This window comes from Triticum aestivum, chromosome 6A (genome assembly GCF_018294505.1).
Source record: "Triticum aestivum cultivar Chinese Spring chromosome 6A, IWGSC CS RefSeq v2.1, whole genome shotgun sequence".
Taxonomy (NCBI): Eukaryota; Viridiplantae; Streptophyta; class Magnoliopsida; order Poales; family Poaceae; genus Triticum; species Triticum aestivum.
In genome coordinates this window covers 237,068,693-237,085,977 of record NC_057809.1, presented here as the reverse complement: position 1 = coordinate 237,085,977, position 17,285 = coordinate 237,068,693, and positions in this window count along the sequence as shown.

Below are 17,285 nucleotides of genomic sequence, written 5' to 3'. Positions count from 1 at the left end.
TGGTGTGACCACTTGACTTTGAGGAATTTGATTGACTTGATGCGAGTCTTGCGTTCAGTCTCTTCGAGAATAGCAACGGGGTGCTCACGATAGGAGAGATATTCTTGGAGCTCAATGTCCTCGAAGTTGACGGTGCAGTCAGGAGTCTTGAAGCACTTTCGGAGCTGAGAAACATGGAACACATCATGAACATTTGCAAAGTTTGAAGGAAGCTCGAGTTGATAGGTGAGATCGCCTATCTTGCTGACAATCTTGAAAGGTCCCACGTATTTGGGGGCAAGCTTCCCTTTGATACCGAAGCGACGAGTACCTTTCATAGGAGAGACGCGGAGGTAAACATGATCTCCGATCTCGAAAGCCAAATCATGGTGCTTACTGTCATAGTAGCTCTTCTCGCGGGATTGGGCTGCTTTGAGGTTATCTCGAATGACTTTGCACATCTCCTCTGCCTCTGTGATTAAGTCATTACCCAAAAGCTGACGTTCACCGGTTTCGGACCAGTTGAGAGGGGTACGGCACTTCCTGCCATAAAGAATTTCAAATGGGGCCTTGCCCGAACTTGCTTGAAAACTGTTGTTGTAGGAGAATTCAGCATATGGAAGACAATCCTCCCACTTCATGCCGAAGGAGATCACACAAGCCCTGAGCATATCTTCAAGAATCTGGTTGACATGCTCGACTTGACCGCTCGTTTGAGGATGGAAAGTTGTGCTGAAGTGGATGTTGGTGCCCATGACCTTCTGAAAAGAATCCCAAAACTTAGAGGTAAAGATGCTGCCATGTTCTGCCTTCACTCTTCTGCAGACATCACACTCATTCACGAATTGAGCAATCTCGTGCTTCATTCGAGTCCACCAACAAGCCTGCTTGAGGTCCTGATACATCTTCGTGCTCCCAGGGTGGATGGAGAGGAGAGAATTGTGAGCCTCGTTCATGATCACTTTACGGAGGTCACCTTTGGGTACAACAATATGATCCTCGAAGAAGAGAGTATCCTTGTCGTCAAGGCGGTAGCACTTGTACTTGGGTTGACTCTTGGCAATCCCAATCTTCACCTTTTTCACCATAGCATCAAGAAGCTGAGATTGCCGAATCTGGTCTTCCAGGGTAGGAGAGACTTGAAGGTTGGCGAGGAAACCTTGAGGAACAACTTGCAGATTAAGTTTGCGGAAAGCTTCACAAAGCTCGGGTTGATAAGGCATGAGAATCAGACTGTTACAATAAGCCTTCCTGCTCAAAGCATCAGCAATCACATTGGCCTTGCCTGGAGTATACTCGATACTCGGATTATACTCTTGAATCATTTCGACACATCGAGTTTGCCTGAGGTTGAGATTAGGCTGAGTGAAGATGTACTTGAGACTCTTGTGGTCAGTGAAGATGTCCACTTTTCTTCCCAATAAGAGATGTCTCCAAGTCAAAAGAGCATGCACAACTGCCGCCAACTCGAGATCATGAGTGGGGTAGTTCTTTTCATTAGGCTTCAACTAGCGAGAGGTATAAGCAACGACTTTCTTCTCTTGCATCAATACTGCGCCAAGACCTTGGAGAGAGGCATCACAAAAGACCTCGTACGGCTTGGATTCATCAGGAGGAGTCAGAACTGGAGCAGTGATCAACTTCTCTTTCAAGGTGTTGAAAGCAATGTCACACTCCGGAGACCAAACGTACTTGACGTGCTTCTGGAGAAGATTAGAGAGAGGCTTCGCGATCTTAGAAAAGTTTGCAACGAATCTTCGACAGTAGCTTGCGAGACCGAGGAAGCTACGAAGTTGCTTCACGTTCTGAGGAGGTTCCCAATTCACAATTGCAGACACCTTCTCAGGATTCACCGCAATGCCCTTGGCAGAGATGATATGACCAAGATAAAGAACCTCATCGAGCCAAAATTCGCACTTGGAGAACTTGGCGTAGAACTGGTGTTCCCTCAGCTTATCAAGCACCAAACGCAAGTGCTTGGCATGATCTTCCTTGTTCTTCGAGAAAACCAGAATGTCGTCGAGATAGACCAAAACGAAGTCATTGGTGTAGGCGTTGAAAATGAAGTTCATCATGCGAGAGAACGTCGGAGGAGCATTGACGAGGCGAAAAGATATGACAGTGTATTCATATGAACCATAGCTTGTCCTGAAAGCCGTCTTGGGAATATCTTGCTCACGGATTCGGATCGGATGATAACCCATACGGAGATCAAGCTTGGAGAATACTTGGGCACCTTTGAGTTGTTCGAACAGCTCGTTGATGTTGGGAAGTGGGTATTTGTTCTTGATGGTCTTCTTGTTCAATGGACGGTAATCAACACAAAGTCGATCTGTTCCATCCTTCTTCTTCACAAAAAGAACACCACAACCCCACGGAGAAGAACTAGGCCGAATGAGACCCATTCTCTCTTGAATATCGAGTTGCTTCTTCAGCTCCTTCAACTCTTCAGGTCCAAGCTTGTAAGGACGCTTGCACACTGGTTCCGTGCCAGGCTCAAGATCAATAACGAATTCAACTGGCTGGTGCGGAGGCATTCCTGGAAGCTCTTCTGGAAAGACGTCTTGATATTCGCAAACGAATGGAATTTGCGAGATAGCATCCAGTTCACCCTTCTCATTGAGAGAAAATAGACGGATGGTATCATCACGAGCGGCAAAGACAATTACATCCTCAGATGAATGAGTCAATTGAATCTGCCTGGCTACACAATCAAGCTGAGCCTTTTACTTAGAAAGCCAACCCATTCCGAGAATAAGATCAATATCCGAGTTGCCAAGAACCATTGGGGAAGAAAGAAACTTGTAGTCGCCCAAGGTGATAGTAACATCTGGCACCTCCAGACTTGCACTCAAACGTTTGCCAGGAGAAACGATATCCATTTTTTACCCAAATGAGACGAAACGAACTCATGCTTGGTAAAAAATGGCTTTGACATGAAACAATGCGATGCACAAGTGTCAAAAAGAACTCTTGCGGGAATATCGTTAACAGGAAGGTTACCCATGATAACATCTGACGAGTCCTCTGCCTGAGCTGCGTTCATCAAGTTGACCTTGGCGTGCTTGGGGTTATGCTTGACCACATCTGAGTGACTTGTAACACCCTCGATGCGACTATATCTCCCACGTGTCGAGGCACGACTTAGAGGCATAATCGCATTGAAGGCATATGTCGCAAGTTAGGCAATCTTCACAACATCCCATGTAATATAGATCATAAAAGGGGAGATACATAATTGGCTTACACTCGCCACGTCAATCAAGTACATAAATAACATTACATCATTCAAACAATCATGGCCCGACTACGGCGCTAAAATAAAAGATAACCCAACATGCGACACGGTCCCGATCACCCCCAACTGGGCACCACTACTGATCACCAGGAAAGGAAACATAGTATCATTGAGAGTCCTCGTGGAACTCCCACTTGAGCTCGAGCGCGTCACCTGGAGTGGAATCATCAGGCCCTGCATCTGGTGTAATAGTAATCTATGAGCCATAGGGACTCAGCAATCTCGCACCCTCGTGATCAACACTATTTAAGCTTATATGTAAGGCAAGGTAAAAATATAGGTGGAGCTGCAGCAAGCGACTAGCATATATGGTGGCTATCCTGATCGCAAAAGAGAGCGGGAAGAGAAGGCAAAGCGCGAGCGATAAACTAGAGGACAACCTGTGCAGACATTACTCCAACACCGTGTCCACTTCCCGGACTCCGCCGAGAAGAGGCCATCACGGTAACACACATTGTTGATTCATTTTAATTAAGTTAAGGTTCAAGTTATCTACAACCGGACATTAACAAATTCCCATCTGCCCATAACCGCGGGCACGGCTTTCGAAAGTTCAAATCCCTGCAGGGGAGTCCCAACTTAGCCCATGACAAGCTCTCACGGTCAACAAAGGAATAGACCTCCTCCCGAGACGTTCCGATCAGACTCGGTATCTCGGTTCTTCAAGACAATTCGACAAGTTAAAACAAAACCAGCAACACCGCCCGAATGTGCCGACAAATCCCGATAGGAGCTGCACATATCTCGTTCTCAAGGCACACTCAGATGAGCCAGATGTCGGGTAGGCCAGCCCAGAGTTGCCCCTGTTAGCCCCGGACATCGCTCGGTTGGACCAACACTCAGAGGACCACTGGCCCGGGGGGGCTAAAATAAGATGACCCTCGGGCTCCAGAAACCCAAGGGAAAAAGAGGCTAGGTGGCAAATGGTAAAACCAAGGTTGGGCATTGCTGGAAAAGCTTTAATCAAGGCGAACTATCAAGGGGTTCCCATTATAACCCAACCGTGTAAGGAACACAAAATCCGGGAACATAACACTGATATAACGGAAACTAGGGCGGCAAGAGTGGAACAAAACACTAGGCGAGAGGCCGAGCCTTCCACCCTTTACCAAGTATATAGATGTATTGAGATAACAAGATAATATAATGATATCCCAACAAGTAAATAAATGTTCCAACAAGGAACGGTCTCCAATCTTCACTTGCAACTAGCAACGCTATAAGAGGGGCTGAGCAAAGCGGTAACATAGCCAATCAATGGTTTGCTAGGACATGGTGGGTTAGAGGTTTGACATGGCAATTTGGGAGGCTTGCGAGCAAGTGGTAGGCATCGTAGCATTGGCATAGCAAAAGAGCGAGCATCTAGCAAAGCAAAGATAGTAGTGATTTCGAGGGTATGATCATCTTGCCTGCAAAGTTGTCAGAGTTGACTGGATCCTCGAAAGCAAACTCAACGGGCTCCTCGTTAGCTAACTCGTCTCCCGGATCTACCCAAACAAGACAAACAAGCAAATGGAGCACAATTAACCACGTCTAAGGATCAACAATATGATGCAAAGATGGTATGCTATGCGGGATGTGATGCGGGATGCATATGCAAGATTTGACAAGGGATGCAAGAAACTGTCCTCAACTTGTAAAACCAAGTATGCCACTGGAAAGATGAGATGAAATCGCTTGAAAGCGATATAAAGAACGCTGGAATCGGAGTTACTGTTTGGAAATGGCAAGCGATTCAAATATGACGCCGGTCTGCGATTTACAGCAAGTAGCCATCTAAATGCAACAAGATGAACATGCTACAGCACTCAACCATGACAACAAAATACATGGCAGGGATGCATTCATGATGCTTAACAAAAGTCTAGCACTGAGCTATGGCCAAAGCATCCATTAACAGGTTCAAACAAGCATGGCAAAAATGACAAATATCTAAATGGAGTAGCAGATCTGACAATTATCTCAAGTAGCACACTTCTAACAGCATTTCGGGCATCAAGATGAACTAAAATGAAAATGATGCAGTGGAATGAAATGATGTACTCTCTGAGACGAACATTTTGATATGCTATATGCCAAAAACGGAGCTACGGATGCGGAGATATAGCATGATGAATAGGAGCACATGAACTAGGGTTTCGGGCAAAAAGTCAACCGTCCCAATTCCCATATCTGGATCTGGCATGGATTTTGAAGCAGCCCGCCGGAGTTACTATTCACCGCCGGAGATGAAGCTCGCCGGAGGTCGGAGTTGAGGAAGGAGGGGCCAGATCCGGTGGTGGAGCTCGCCGGGGCGGCGCGGTCGCCGAGACCCGCGGAGGCGAGGCGGCGATGGCCGCGGAGGACGGGACGGGCGGCGGTGTGCGGCGGCCCGTGGAGGCCGTGTCGTCAGAGACGGCAATGGAGGCGGCGGCCGCTCGGGGAAGAAGGGCGCGGGGAGGCGCCCCGGCGGCGCGCGGCGGTTGGGCCTCGGGGGCCCGGTTTGGGCCTCCCGGGCCGGCGGCGGGGAAGTGGGCGCGGTACACTTGGCGCCTGCTGATTGGCCGGAGGTGGCGGCGGGATTCGTCTGGTGGCGGGGCGGACGTGTCCGGTTGCGGCGGGGCAATTTTTTTAGGGTTTAGGAGAGGGCATCCGTGAGTTTGGAGGAGGGGGTCTTTATATAGTCATAGGGGGAGCTAAGAGAGTCCAAATGAGGTGCGGTTTTCGGCCACGCGATTGTGATCGAACGCTCTAGATGATGGAGAGGGTTTTGGTGGGTTTTGGGCCAAAGTGGAGGGGTGTTGGGCTGCAACACACACGAGGCCTTTTCGGTCCCTCGCTTAACCGTTGGAGAATCAAACGAAGTCCAAATGGTACGAAACTTGACAGGCGGTCTACCGGTAGTAAACCAAGGCCGCTTGGCAAGTCTCAGTCCAATCTGGAAATGTTTAATCCCCACACACGAAAAAAAGGGAGAAAAGACCACCGGAGGAGAACGAAGCACCGGAATGCAAAACGGACAACGGGGAAAATGCTCGAATGCATGAGATGAACACGTATGCAAATGCAATGCACATGATGACATGATATGAGATGCATGACAATGACAACAACACACGGAGACAAAAACCCGAACCCGAGAAAATAAAATAACTTAACGCCGGAAACGGCAAGAGTTGGAGTACAAATTGGGTAAGTTACATCCGGGGTGTTACAACTTTGGAGCCTGGCTGGCGGAGGCGTGATTGGCAACCTCTCCGGATATAGTCCGGCGAGGTCTGTTTGTCCTGAAGAAAGCACGAGCGTTAATATGCCTTGAAGGAATAACACCTGGGAATAAGATGGCGCGCTATACCTTTGCGCCGGCGTCTCAGTCCGGACCACACTTCTTTTCAGCCCGCGGGGCCTTGCCGCCCCTCGTTGGCTAGTCGCCGCAGGCTCGGCCTCCCATCTCAAGGGCCTCCCCTGCAAAACACGGTTGTCATACGGCAATCGAAAACACGCGAGGATAGATCCCTTTTTCAAAGTGATGGGACTTCGGTCTCAGTTACCTGTGAGGCTGGGAGTAGCCCTGGGTAATCAACCGTAATGGCCACCAAGGCGTTATCCTTGCTGAATTGATGAAACACCCCATCAATCAGCTCCAAGATAAGTCCGGATCCTCTTGAGAGGCCGGGTCGAGGGACCGTCCCGGATCCTCGGGTTGTGGAGGAGGGTTGTTTATTTCTTTAACAGCCTGGCGCAGTTCCTGCATTGAAGTTGTTAGACTGAATATTTAACGATGGGAATATAAAACGGATGGGCAAGTAAAAGTGTCCACTTACCCAACTTGGGGGATTGTACATAGAAAATCCACCCTGTGGGTTGACGCGGAAAAATTCCTCCTCTTCTCCATTGTACAAAGCGGACAAGATCTTTATTAGAGCGGCAGCCGAATCCGGCCCCTTACGGCCGTGGCGAGTGGTGTCGTCCTCCCCGTTGAAGTCCCACATGGGGTGGCCTCTATACTGAAGCGGCCGCACCCCTCGCATGATGCATGCGCCCATGACCCCGATCATGGTCAGTCCGGAATGAGCTAACAATCTTATCCGGCCCATCAGGTAAAGAACGTCCTTGTCGCTTTCCCTCTGAGGGCTCCGTGGACGCCAGCTTAGGCGCTTCTTTAGGGGAGCACTGTCGAACTCAGGGAGGCCGATCCGGATAGGATCCGGCAGCGGGACTTCCTCTATATAAAAATATTCCAAAGGCCAGTCCTTGAACGCCTTCTTTGGGGTTCCGGATAGATATCCGGTCCTGGCGATGCGCCACACTTCGGCTCCGCCCACTTGATATATTGACCCCTTCTGAGAACGGGGCACAAGGCAGAATAGCCTTTTCCACAGCGCGAAATGAGCCTCGCAGCCCAAAAACAGCTCGCAAAGGGCTACGAAGCCCGCGATATGCAATATGGAGGCAGGTGTGAGGTTGTGCAGCTGGAGGCCATAGAACTCCAGGAGCCCCCGGAGAAACGGATGAATTGGAAATCCGAGCCCTCTTATTAAGTAAGGGACAAGGCATACCCCCTCTCCTTTGGAGGGATTAGGGCGCTCTTCGCTTGCTCTCCGCCATTATAGGTGGCAAGTTCGGCTCGAACCGGGACCATATAGGTCGGGGGAGAAATCCCTTGGTCTGGAGCGTCACTAGCTCGCTGTGCAGGATGGAGCATCTCTCCCAATCTCCAGGCTGAGGGCTGGAAGGACGAGAGGAGGAGCTGCGGCGGCCGGCCATGATAGAATGGACCTCTGTCGGATACGCTGTGATGAATAATCGCGGAGGGGAGAAGGTGTGGTTTGGATCTAAATCCTCGTCCCCTTCAATAGGCGGCTCATTCACGCGGCTAGGGGTGTAAATGTAAAAACACTCTGACTTTTCGTATTCGTTTGACACGTGGAAGACGGCCATTATTGGGCGTAGAAGCCAAGGAGCGCTACATTTACAAGAAACTGGACATTATTCAACAGGTACACGGAATTTGGAGGAGAATCCGCCTTGCAATGTCGAAGACAATTTGCGCGCCGGACTCGTCGACATTGAAGCCTGGTTCGGGGGCTACTGAGGGAGTCCTGGATTAGGGGGTGTCCAGATAGCCAGACTATACCTTCGGCCGGACTCCTGGACTATGAAGATACAAGATTGAAGACTTCGTCCCGTGTCTGGAAGGAACTTTCCTTGGCGTGGAAGGCAAGCTTGGCGGTACGGATATGTAGATCTCCTACCATTGTAACCGACTCTGTGTAACCCAGGCCCTCTCCGGTGTCTATATAAACCAGAGGGTTTTAGTCGGTAGGGACAAAAATCATACCATGGGCTAGCTTCTAGGGTTTAGCCTCCTTGATCTCGTGGTAGAACTACTCTTGTACTACCCATATCATCAATATTAATCAAGAAGGACATAGGGTTTTACCTCCATCGAGAGGGCCCGAACCTGGGTAAAAACATCGTGTCCCCGGTCTCCTATTACCATCCGCGTAGACGCACAGTTCGAGACCCCCTACCCGAGATCCGCCGGTTTTGACACCGACAAGTAGCCTTCCCGATGATATGTTGAGAGTCATCATCTCCCTCCTCCCAATCAAATATGGGGCGTGAACCACCCTCCTTTTGCGGTGGTGGTGCCCCCTATGGAACTCCAGCACTCTCGACCTCATCGACACCCACGAGCTCTGCCATGGCTATCACAAAAGCTTGGATGCGTTCTCCAAGATCCTCGGCAGTCACCTTGGCCCAAACAAAGGCCTTAGAATGGGCAAGTTTCATTCCAACGGCAAGGACCGAGCCATGATTGACGACTGGTTCCAATCCCCCGCCCTAGATCAGCTCGAGGAGCTCACTTTTGATGATGGGCATATGCGGTCGCTGCCAACGTCCGCACTCCGCCTCGCGCCCACGCTGTGCGTCGCCAAGTTCAGGAACTGCCATTTCCCGCCCCTTAATGACGCGCCCGCTCTTATTCTACCACGACTGAAGCACCTCGAGCTTGTCGCCGTCTGCCTCTCAAAGGGTGACATGGAGCGCCTGCTCCGTGGCTGTACTGCACTCTAGTACCTTCATCTTCAGGAGATCAATGGGTTGAGTACCTTCCACATCACCTCCATGACTCTCTAGACTATTTATGTGTGTTGCTGGTGCGGCAGGAAGACATCACAAAAGGTGGACCACGGTATGGTTGTGACACCCCAAAATTTTGGCCTTGTTTTATTAAATTAAAATTTTTGCCAGGAATTAAAACTTTAATTTTTTGGACTCCCTTTTGATTTTTTTTGAAACATTTCCTTTCTTATTATCATGGAGTTGTTCCCTAAAGTGAAAACCTTTCAAATATGTTATTGAACTTGTTTAACCTCTCAAGAAAAACTTTTCTTTTATCAGTATAACTAATTACATAATTAATTTGCTTGATCTTTATTTTCTTGAAAAATGGTTTTTCAAGGTTATATGGCCATATTTGAACTACAACCATTTGATAAATTCACTTAAAATTCCAACCAAAATTTGGAGATGTCATGTGATGTTTTTAAATCACTTTTGTACAAAAATATCTTTTATTCATGTTATATTTTGAGCTCTACACTCAATTTTTCTTGTCTGGTCCAGAGTGCAATTTTGCACTACAACCCATCTAAATATTTCTTTCTAGCCTCCACCAAAATTATGGGATGTTGGTAGTAGCATATGATTCAACATTATGCAAAAACCTAGTGCTGTTCTTTGAAAATTTTGAGTGAATCAACCTCTTTTTCATTCTGGTCCAGCCTTGTGATTTCTACTGCAACCCTATTTATTTTTGCTCCAATGACCTTGTGCTTTCTCCTACTTGTAGACAGCCCTACCAAACCCTAAGTCCAGGAGCATGCACCCATTGGCATATTTTCGGTTCATGAAATAATGTCATTTATTTCCTGTCCAGAATTGAAGTTTTGCAAAACTTGCACTAACAAGTTTCTGCTTTTGGAAAACTAACCTCACCACTCTCTCTTGCATCTAAGGAGACCCTGATCTGGAGAATTTGGCCACTCCAAGAAATGCCTAAGTGCCCTTGGCATTTTGTCAAACACCTTATGGGCATGATCTGTTTTGACATGAATTTTGACATTGCACTGTGAGCTTGCACCTTTGATCAAACCAACTTGTCCACTAGGCTCCCAGTTACTCCTAACCTAGATCTGCTAAATTCCAGCCTCACCCAAGCTCTGTAGCATGCTCTGGCATTATGTCGAGCATGTCCCGTGCACGCCCGAAGCGCGAGCAGAGCACGCGTTTTGCAAGTGTCGCGCCCGAGCCAACGCGTCGCGCACCTAGCTCGCCCCCACTGCAGAACCACGCCACGCACGTCCCTCCTCACCGCAACACGCCAAGCAGCCCCTCGCCACGTCCCCGACAGGCCAGGAGCTAGCCGCCATGGCCGCCGACAGCCCCTGCTCCGTTCAGCGCCGCCCAAGCCTCTCCCGCTCACCACCTGGCCCCTGGAACAGCGCGAGCTCATCCACAAGTGTGTCCTCTAGCGCTCGTCGCCGCCACGACGCCCTAGCTACAGAATGGCGGTCGCCGACGACCTTATCCGCGGCCATCGTCGGAACCGACCCCGATCGCCTATTTAAGGAGCCCCGAGCTCGTCTCCGCACGCAGGAAGTCCCAAGCCATCTCCCTAGGACCCCCATTGGCATCCAATCGACCCGGGGAGGGCTCCTTCCCCATCTCCGGCAACCGCAGACGCCGCCACTGCCCCGGCCATTCCAGCACCACCAGGGCCTCCCCCTCTCCGTTCTCTTCACCAGGAACCTTCTCATCCTCCCGTGAACTCGTTCCCCTGCTCAATTTTGATCGGGAACCACCGCAGCCCCAAACTCACTTCGCCCCCGAAGCCATCTCCGCCGCGAAGCTCGTCGCCGGCAACTCCGTCCACGTCAGCGACCATAGCGGGTACCCCCGAGTTCGTCTCGACCTCCTGAGCACGCCCATGCACTCAGATCATCGAGGGACGCCGCCATTCGCCGGCGAGCCTCACCGGAGCTCCGCCTCTGTTCGGTCAGGGGGAGACGACGCGCGCGTGGGCTAGTCAAACCTGACCGGTGGGCCAGGCGGGCCCACTGTCAGTGACCCACGCGCCGTCCATGCTGGAGTAAGTGGAGGCGTAAAACCCGTAGTACGTTTTCCCTGCCCAAAGGCGAAATCTCTTTTGAAACGTTTTCTTTTTCCTGATTTTATTAAAAACAGATTTTTGACCACAACTTTGACTGCCTATAACTTTTTAAATATAACTCCAAATGAATTAATTCTTTTTCCTACATCTCTCAAATTCTGTCTAGTTTATTTTAAGATTTATTTGAAAATTTTCCAAACAACTTTTTTGTACTGTTTTTGAAATATGTATTATTTGCATATTTTTGAAAATAGGATTTTGGAAGAGAAGGAAGCTTTCAAAAATTTTGGAGAGCACCCCCCACCTCTCCAAACCATGAAGGCAAGCATTCTGAACCCCGGAATAATATTTTTGGTGTGTTAGTTGACACGTTTATAACACCACCTTGTATTGGAGAACTTGTTATTTCATGTGATATGATCATTTGCATGAATGCATATTAGTGATTTCCTTGCTGTTGGAAATGAATATATTTGTGATGGTAATCATCCTCATGTGCCTTGCATGCATGCCGGAAAGGAATCCGGGAAAGCCTCTGCCTTGGGTAGGAGTGAGCTTGTCGCCGGTCCTTGTCGGGACGGTTAAGTCCGGTATGGCACGGTAAGGTATATTGAGTGGTGATTATGTTGGTTGAATTATATTTGTTATACATGTCATGCAGGGAATTTATAAACCTCCTGAGTCGACCGTAGACCGAGTCTTGTTCCAGTAACCCCCATACTTGCTATGTACTACCACTTGTCCCTGCCGCAGGTAGGGTATGGTTCAGTAAGTCGTCAACCCCTTTCAAGCACACACCGTACAGAGAGGCCATGGTGGAAGATACCGGTTGTAGCTGGTAGGCAGGCCACCTGGTCCGGGGGCATGGGTGTTTCCGGTTGGGACCGAGAGGGGAGGCCACCCCTTAGAGCGCGCGATATAAATTTGATCCCATACTACACGAGGTTGTAGCCTCCCTACTTAGAGTTTGCTTGACAGGTGTCGTGGGTGATTCCAGACACCGGTGAGTTAAGCTGGTGTGTGCAAGTTAGGCGTGTTTTCTACTAAAAGGCCGTAGACGAAATTAGTCCCGATGGACTAAAGGAATCCGTTACTCGTGGGTAAAGAGTACACCCTCTGCAGATATTAAACCTATTCGAATAGCCATGACCATGGTTAAGGATTACAGTCTGGGATGGGTCAAGTGTTGGTCTTAGTGTCGGTCTTCGGAGGAGATATTGTTAAACCAAACTTGGATACCAGTTACTTGTGAGGACCATGATTATTATTTTGTGATGGACTAACCCGTTGCATTATCTGTATTATCGAGTATCCCTGGGACGGTTCTACCCCCTGGATATTCATTGTGATTATTTATTTTATAAGCCCTTCATGTGATGTTGCTAAGACGCCCGACTGTGGCATTTCTCTTATAAGCCCTTTATGTGGTGTCGCTCAGACGCCCGACTGTGGCATTTCTTTTAAAGCCCTTTATGTGGTGTCGCTCAGACGCCCGACTGCGGCATTTTATTCCCACTCTATTACTGCTTATTCATGTTGCATGAGAATAACCTGCTTGCATGCATAAAAGATGTTTTATTTATGACTGACGATGTGATCATGGAATTTTTCCGTGCATGATTATCAATTATATTGTACCTGTGTTCTTAATGTTTGCGAGTACATTCAAAGTACTCACTGGCTTGTCCCTGGCTATTGTCTTGGCCAGATTTCTGCTTGGAGAGGAGCGTGGCGATGACAGCCTCGAGACCTAAGCAACGGTGATAGCAGCCTCGCGAAGATAGGAGTTAACCTGGTCAGTTGTTCCTGTCGGAAATGGAGTCCCATAGACACTGATGACTCACAAACCGCTTCCGCCATCGACCACTAGAAACCCAATTGTTGTACTCACAGGCCAGAATGGTCTTGTACTGCATATTATGTATTTTTGCTTGGAATTTTTGTATCAAGTTGGAGCCTCATCAGCTAACAGTAATCCTGGGGCTGATGAGCACGACGGTCTTTTTCTGGAAATTTATACCCGGAAAAACCCGGTCGTGACAGACTTGGTATCAGAGCCAGGGTGACCATTGGCTAATCCTATCTTAGCCGGGTCTATAAACTTAGGCAAACCAACCCACCAAACCATAACCAAACCCCAGCCAAGCTTCTCGTGCAAGATAGCCACACAGTGACCCAACACCTTTTGGCAGTCGGTGCCCAACCTATCAACCTAACCTGTCGCTCATGCGCCAGTGATCGAATCTTAAATAGTCCTTTCTCGCAAGCGTGCAAAGGAAGACTCCATCCCCTTTTCCTATAAAGAGGGGCACGCTAGCCCCAACACAGCACAGCACAGCCTTCTACCCCAAACCAAGCTACAATGCCTGTCCCTGTCGTGCACAATGAGACCACAGCAACCAACCTTGGAGGCTTTGTGACCATACTCGCAAACCTCACCCATCGTGCCTATGCGTTAGAAGAGCCCCCAGAATATGTTGTGTACCAAGGACCCATGAGCGGTGAGAACCGTCAATTCTGGGCCACTGTACACATCTACGGTAGGGTTCTAGAGCCCGAGCGCCCCTACAGGTTCACCGGAAGGACAACTTCCTTTGAGCCTCAAGCCATCCAACTAGCTGCTCGAGAAGCTATAGTTCATCTCCGGCACTTGTCGCCTAGAGTTAACTGTCGCTTGTTCCACTTCTACCCCAGACGTGAAGGGTATGGTAGACCACCCCAAGTTGCCAACGGAGATCACGAGACAGATCCTGCATTGTTGCACCTAGTGCGCTATGTAAGTGCACTAGAGGAACTGTGCGATCAAATCACTATTGATCTAATCGCAGCTCGTGGAGAGCTCGTTCGTCGAGCCCCGGCGAGAGAAGAGAACGAGCCCAACGCCGACAACCCAGTCGTGCTGTTTGGACACCCGATTGAGTCCCTGAGGCCTGCCCCAGCCATCGGCCAAGGTGCTGCGATAACACCAGAGGTGCTTCGTCGCATATTGGGAGCACACTCCAACGGGGTTGTGGCCAACAATCCCCGAGATGGTCCTCATCGCTACCCTGAGCCTGCAGCCCCTCAACCCACTCCAGCTAATTCCGACAACGAGACCCATGGAGGAGCCTCAAGGCACGCCCGTTTGGATGTAAACGAGGTAGACTAAGTCACCCGAGTCGTATCGAGTCCCAGTGTACCCTCGCTTTGTAATCGTGTGGCCTTGTAATTTTAATGCCGCCTGTTGTCGTGCCTCTGTTTTAATAGTAGCCTTGCCTGGATACGCCAGTATGCAGTATAAGATTTCTATCCCGGACACAGTTACCAAAGATCACCCCGACAACCCCCACAGTAACACATCGCTATAGTGAAATGTGTGAATCTGTGGCTTGACCCCGACCCTTGGAACAGAGCTGAAAATTTTCTTTACCATTCACCACGGTAAAAATGACCCAGCACCGGTGCTATAAAAAGGCCACCGCGTGACCTTGCCAAGCACCTCTCACCTTGTGCACCACCATCACAACCATTTTTTGCCATGCCGAGCCCCAGCATTTATCTGAGAACCCCAGATGCAACCCAGGGTAGTTTTGTCAAGATATTGCGGGATTTTACCTGCAGTACCATGGGTGCTACCCAGCCACCCCAGTACGAGCTGTTCAAATCAAGAATTACCCCTTCCACCTCGAGATATTGGGCAGCAGTACACATCCCTCCCGTAAACTCAAACCAAGATCCAACAGAGGTCTCCTTCATGGGGAAATCTATGCCAACCCCACATATGGCCATAGAAGTTGTTGCATACGAAGCGCTTGCTCGCCTTCGATTCGCGGTACCCTATGCCAGCGAACGAGGGTATTATTACTTCCCGAGCCGTGCAGCACCCGGAGGAGTGACATCTTTTCCCGGTGGACGAATTGAGAGAGACCCAGTCCTGGCCAACCTTGTCCAGTACGTCATCGCTCAAGAGCGTTTAACCCAACGTGTGATGGGTTATCTCTAGAGCCTCGCAGATTTAAATCCTCAGATCGCCATCGGCAGAGCACTAAGGCCCGACCAGGAGAGACACGTGCATCGACTGGTCAATCCACTTCCCCAGATAGAAGAGGAGTGTATCCCAGTACCAGAGACATTTTCTAGGGACCCCGTCCAGTTACCGTTTCCATTTTAGACGTCGCTGCGGTGTTCATTATTGCAACATTTATTTATGTGTGTGACTTATGCGTGATACCCTGAGTTTGTACGACGAGTCAATTAATTGGCTTCTACTAATGTGTGTAGTTTTTGTTGTGGTTTATGCCCCTTTAAATTAACTATTTTTCCCTCGTAAAATCCTGGAGTGAGATTTCCTTTCCCTGAGTTGCTACATCTGCACCTTCTCACGGCGTGGATTAATTAATTTCTCGCAACACCACGGCAGCAGACTCACAACCATAATCATGCGAACACATACACTGTTTGCAAAACTTTGCAACGGTGTTACATCCAGCTAATCACCCCCTAACAACAGTTAGCACCCGGCACACCCCATCTACTCCTCGTGATCACCACCACCGCGGAGAGCCAACACCCGAGCAGCAGCGTCACGACAATCGTCAAGGATCATCGCACACAGGAGCACGGAGAGCCCCAGCAGTGTCGCCAGCCCTCCGCATATCAAGATCGCAAACCAGTCCGGCATCGCCTCCGCCATTAGAGCCTAACCCGAGCTTTTGTAAGCAGTAATGGAGGAAGAAGGAGGAGAAGTGAGGCCAGGTGCGAGGAAGAAGAGAGGGGCACCCCGGCCATTTTATAGCTCGAGCTCGGTGTACGGTGGGCGAAGTCCACCAACGCCGCTTGTCACCGATCGCCGGTGTTTGGAGACGAATCCGCAAGCAGTGCCGACAGCGCGCTGGCCCGCGAGGTCAGTGCACGCTGCACCGGAAGCTAGCACGCCGTGCACTACCGCGGTACAGCCTAGATGCCCTACGCGCTAGACATCGCCGGTGGAGAAAGCGCGGGAAAGCGCGCGGGAGAGAGGAAGAAGAGAGAACCAGAAGGAGAAGAAGAGGCTGACAGTGGGCCCCGGATCCACCTGTCGGCCAGAGAGAGCACTGCTCTCGGGTACGACCAGCGTATATTTAAATTTAGAAGTTATTCTAAATTTATATCCACCATAGAAATCTCACGTTTTGTCCCGAACCGTAGATTTTTTCCACGCAGCACCAGTATTCACACTGTGGTTTTTCACCACTTATTGCCCTCTCACTGTAGCCACATTTTTATTGCGTATAATTTTTCTCAAAACAGCTTTTAACAAATCTCGAGGACGAGATTTTTCTTAAGGGGGGTAGTGTTGTGACACCCCAAAATTTTGGCCTTGTTTTATTAAATTAAAATTTTTGCCAGGAATTAAAACTTTAATTTTTTGGACTCCCTTTTGATTTTTTTTGAAACATTTCCTTTCTTATTATCATGGAGTTGTTCCCTAAAGTGAAAACCTTTCAAATATGTTATTGAACTTGTTTAACCTCTCAAGAAAAACTTTTCTTTTATCAGTATAACTAATTACATAATTAATTTGCTTGATCTTTATTTTCTTGAAAAATGGTTTTTCAAGGTTATATGGCCATATTTGAACTACAACCATTTGATAAATTCACTTAAAATTCCAACCAAAATTTGGAGATGTCATGTGATGTTTTTAAATCACTTTTGTACAAAAATATCTTTTATTCATATTATATTTTGAGCTCTACTCTCAATTTTTCTTCTCTGGTCCAGAGTGCAATTTTGCACTACAACCCATCTAAATATTTCTTTCTAGCCTCCACCAAAATTATGGGATGTTGGTAGTAGCATATGATTCAACATTATGCAAAAACCTAGTGC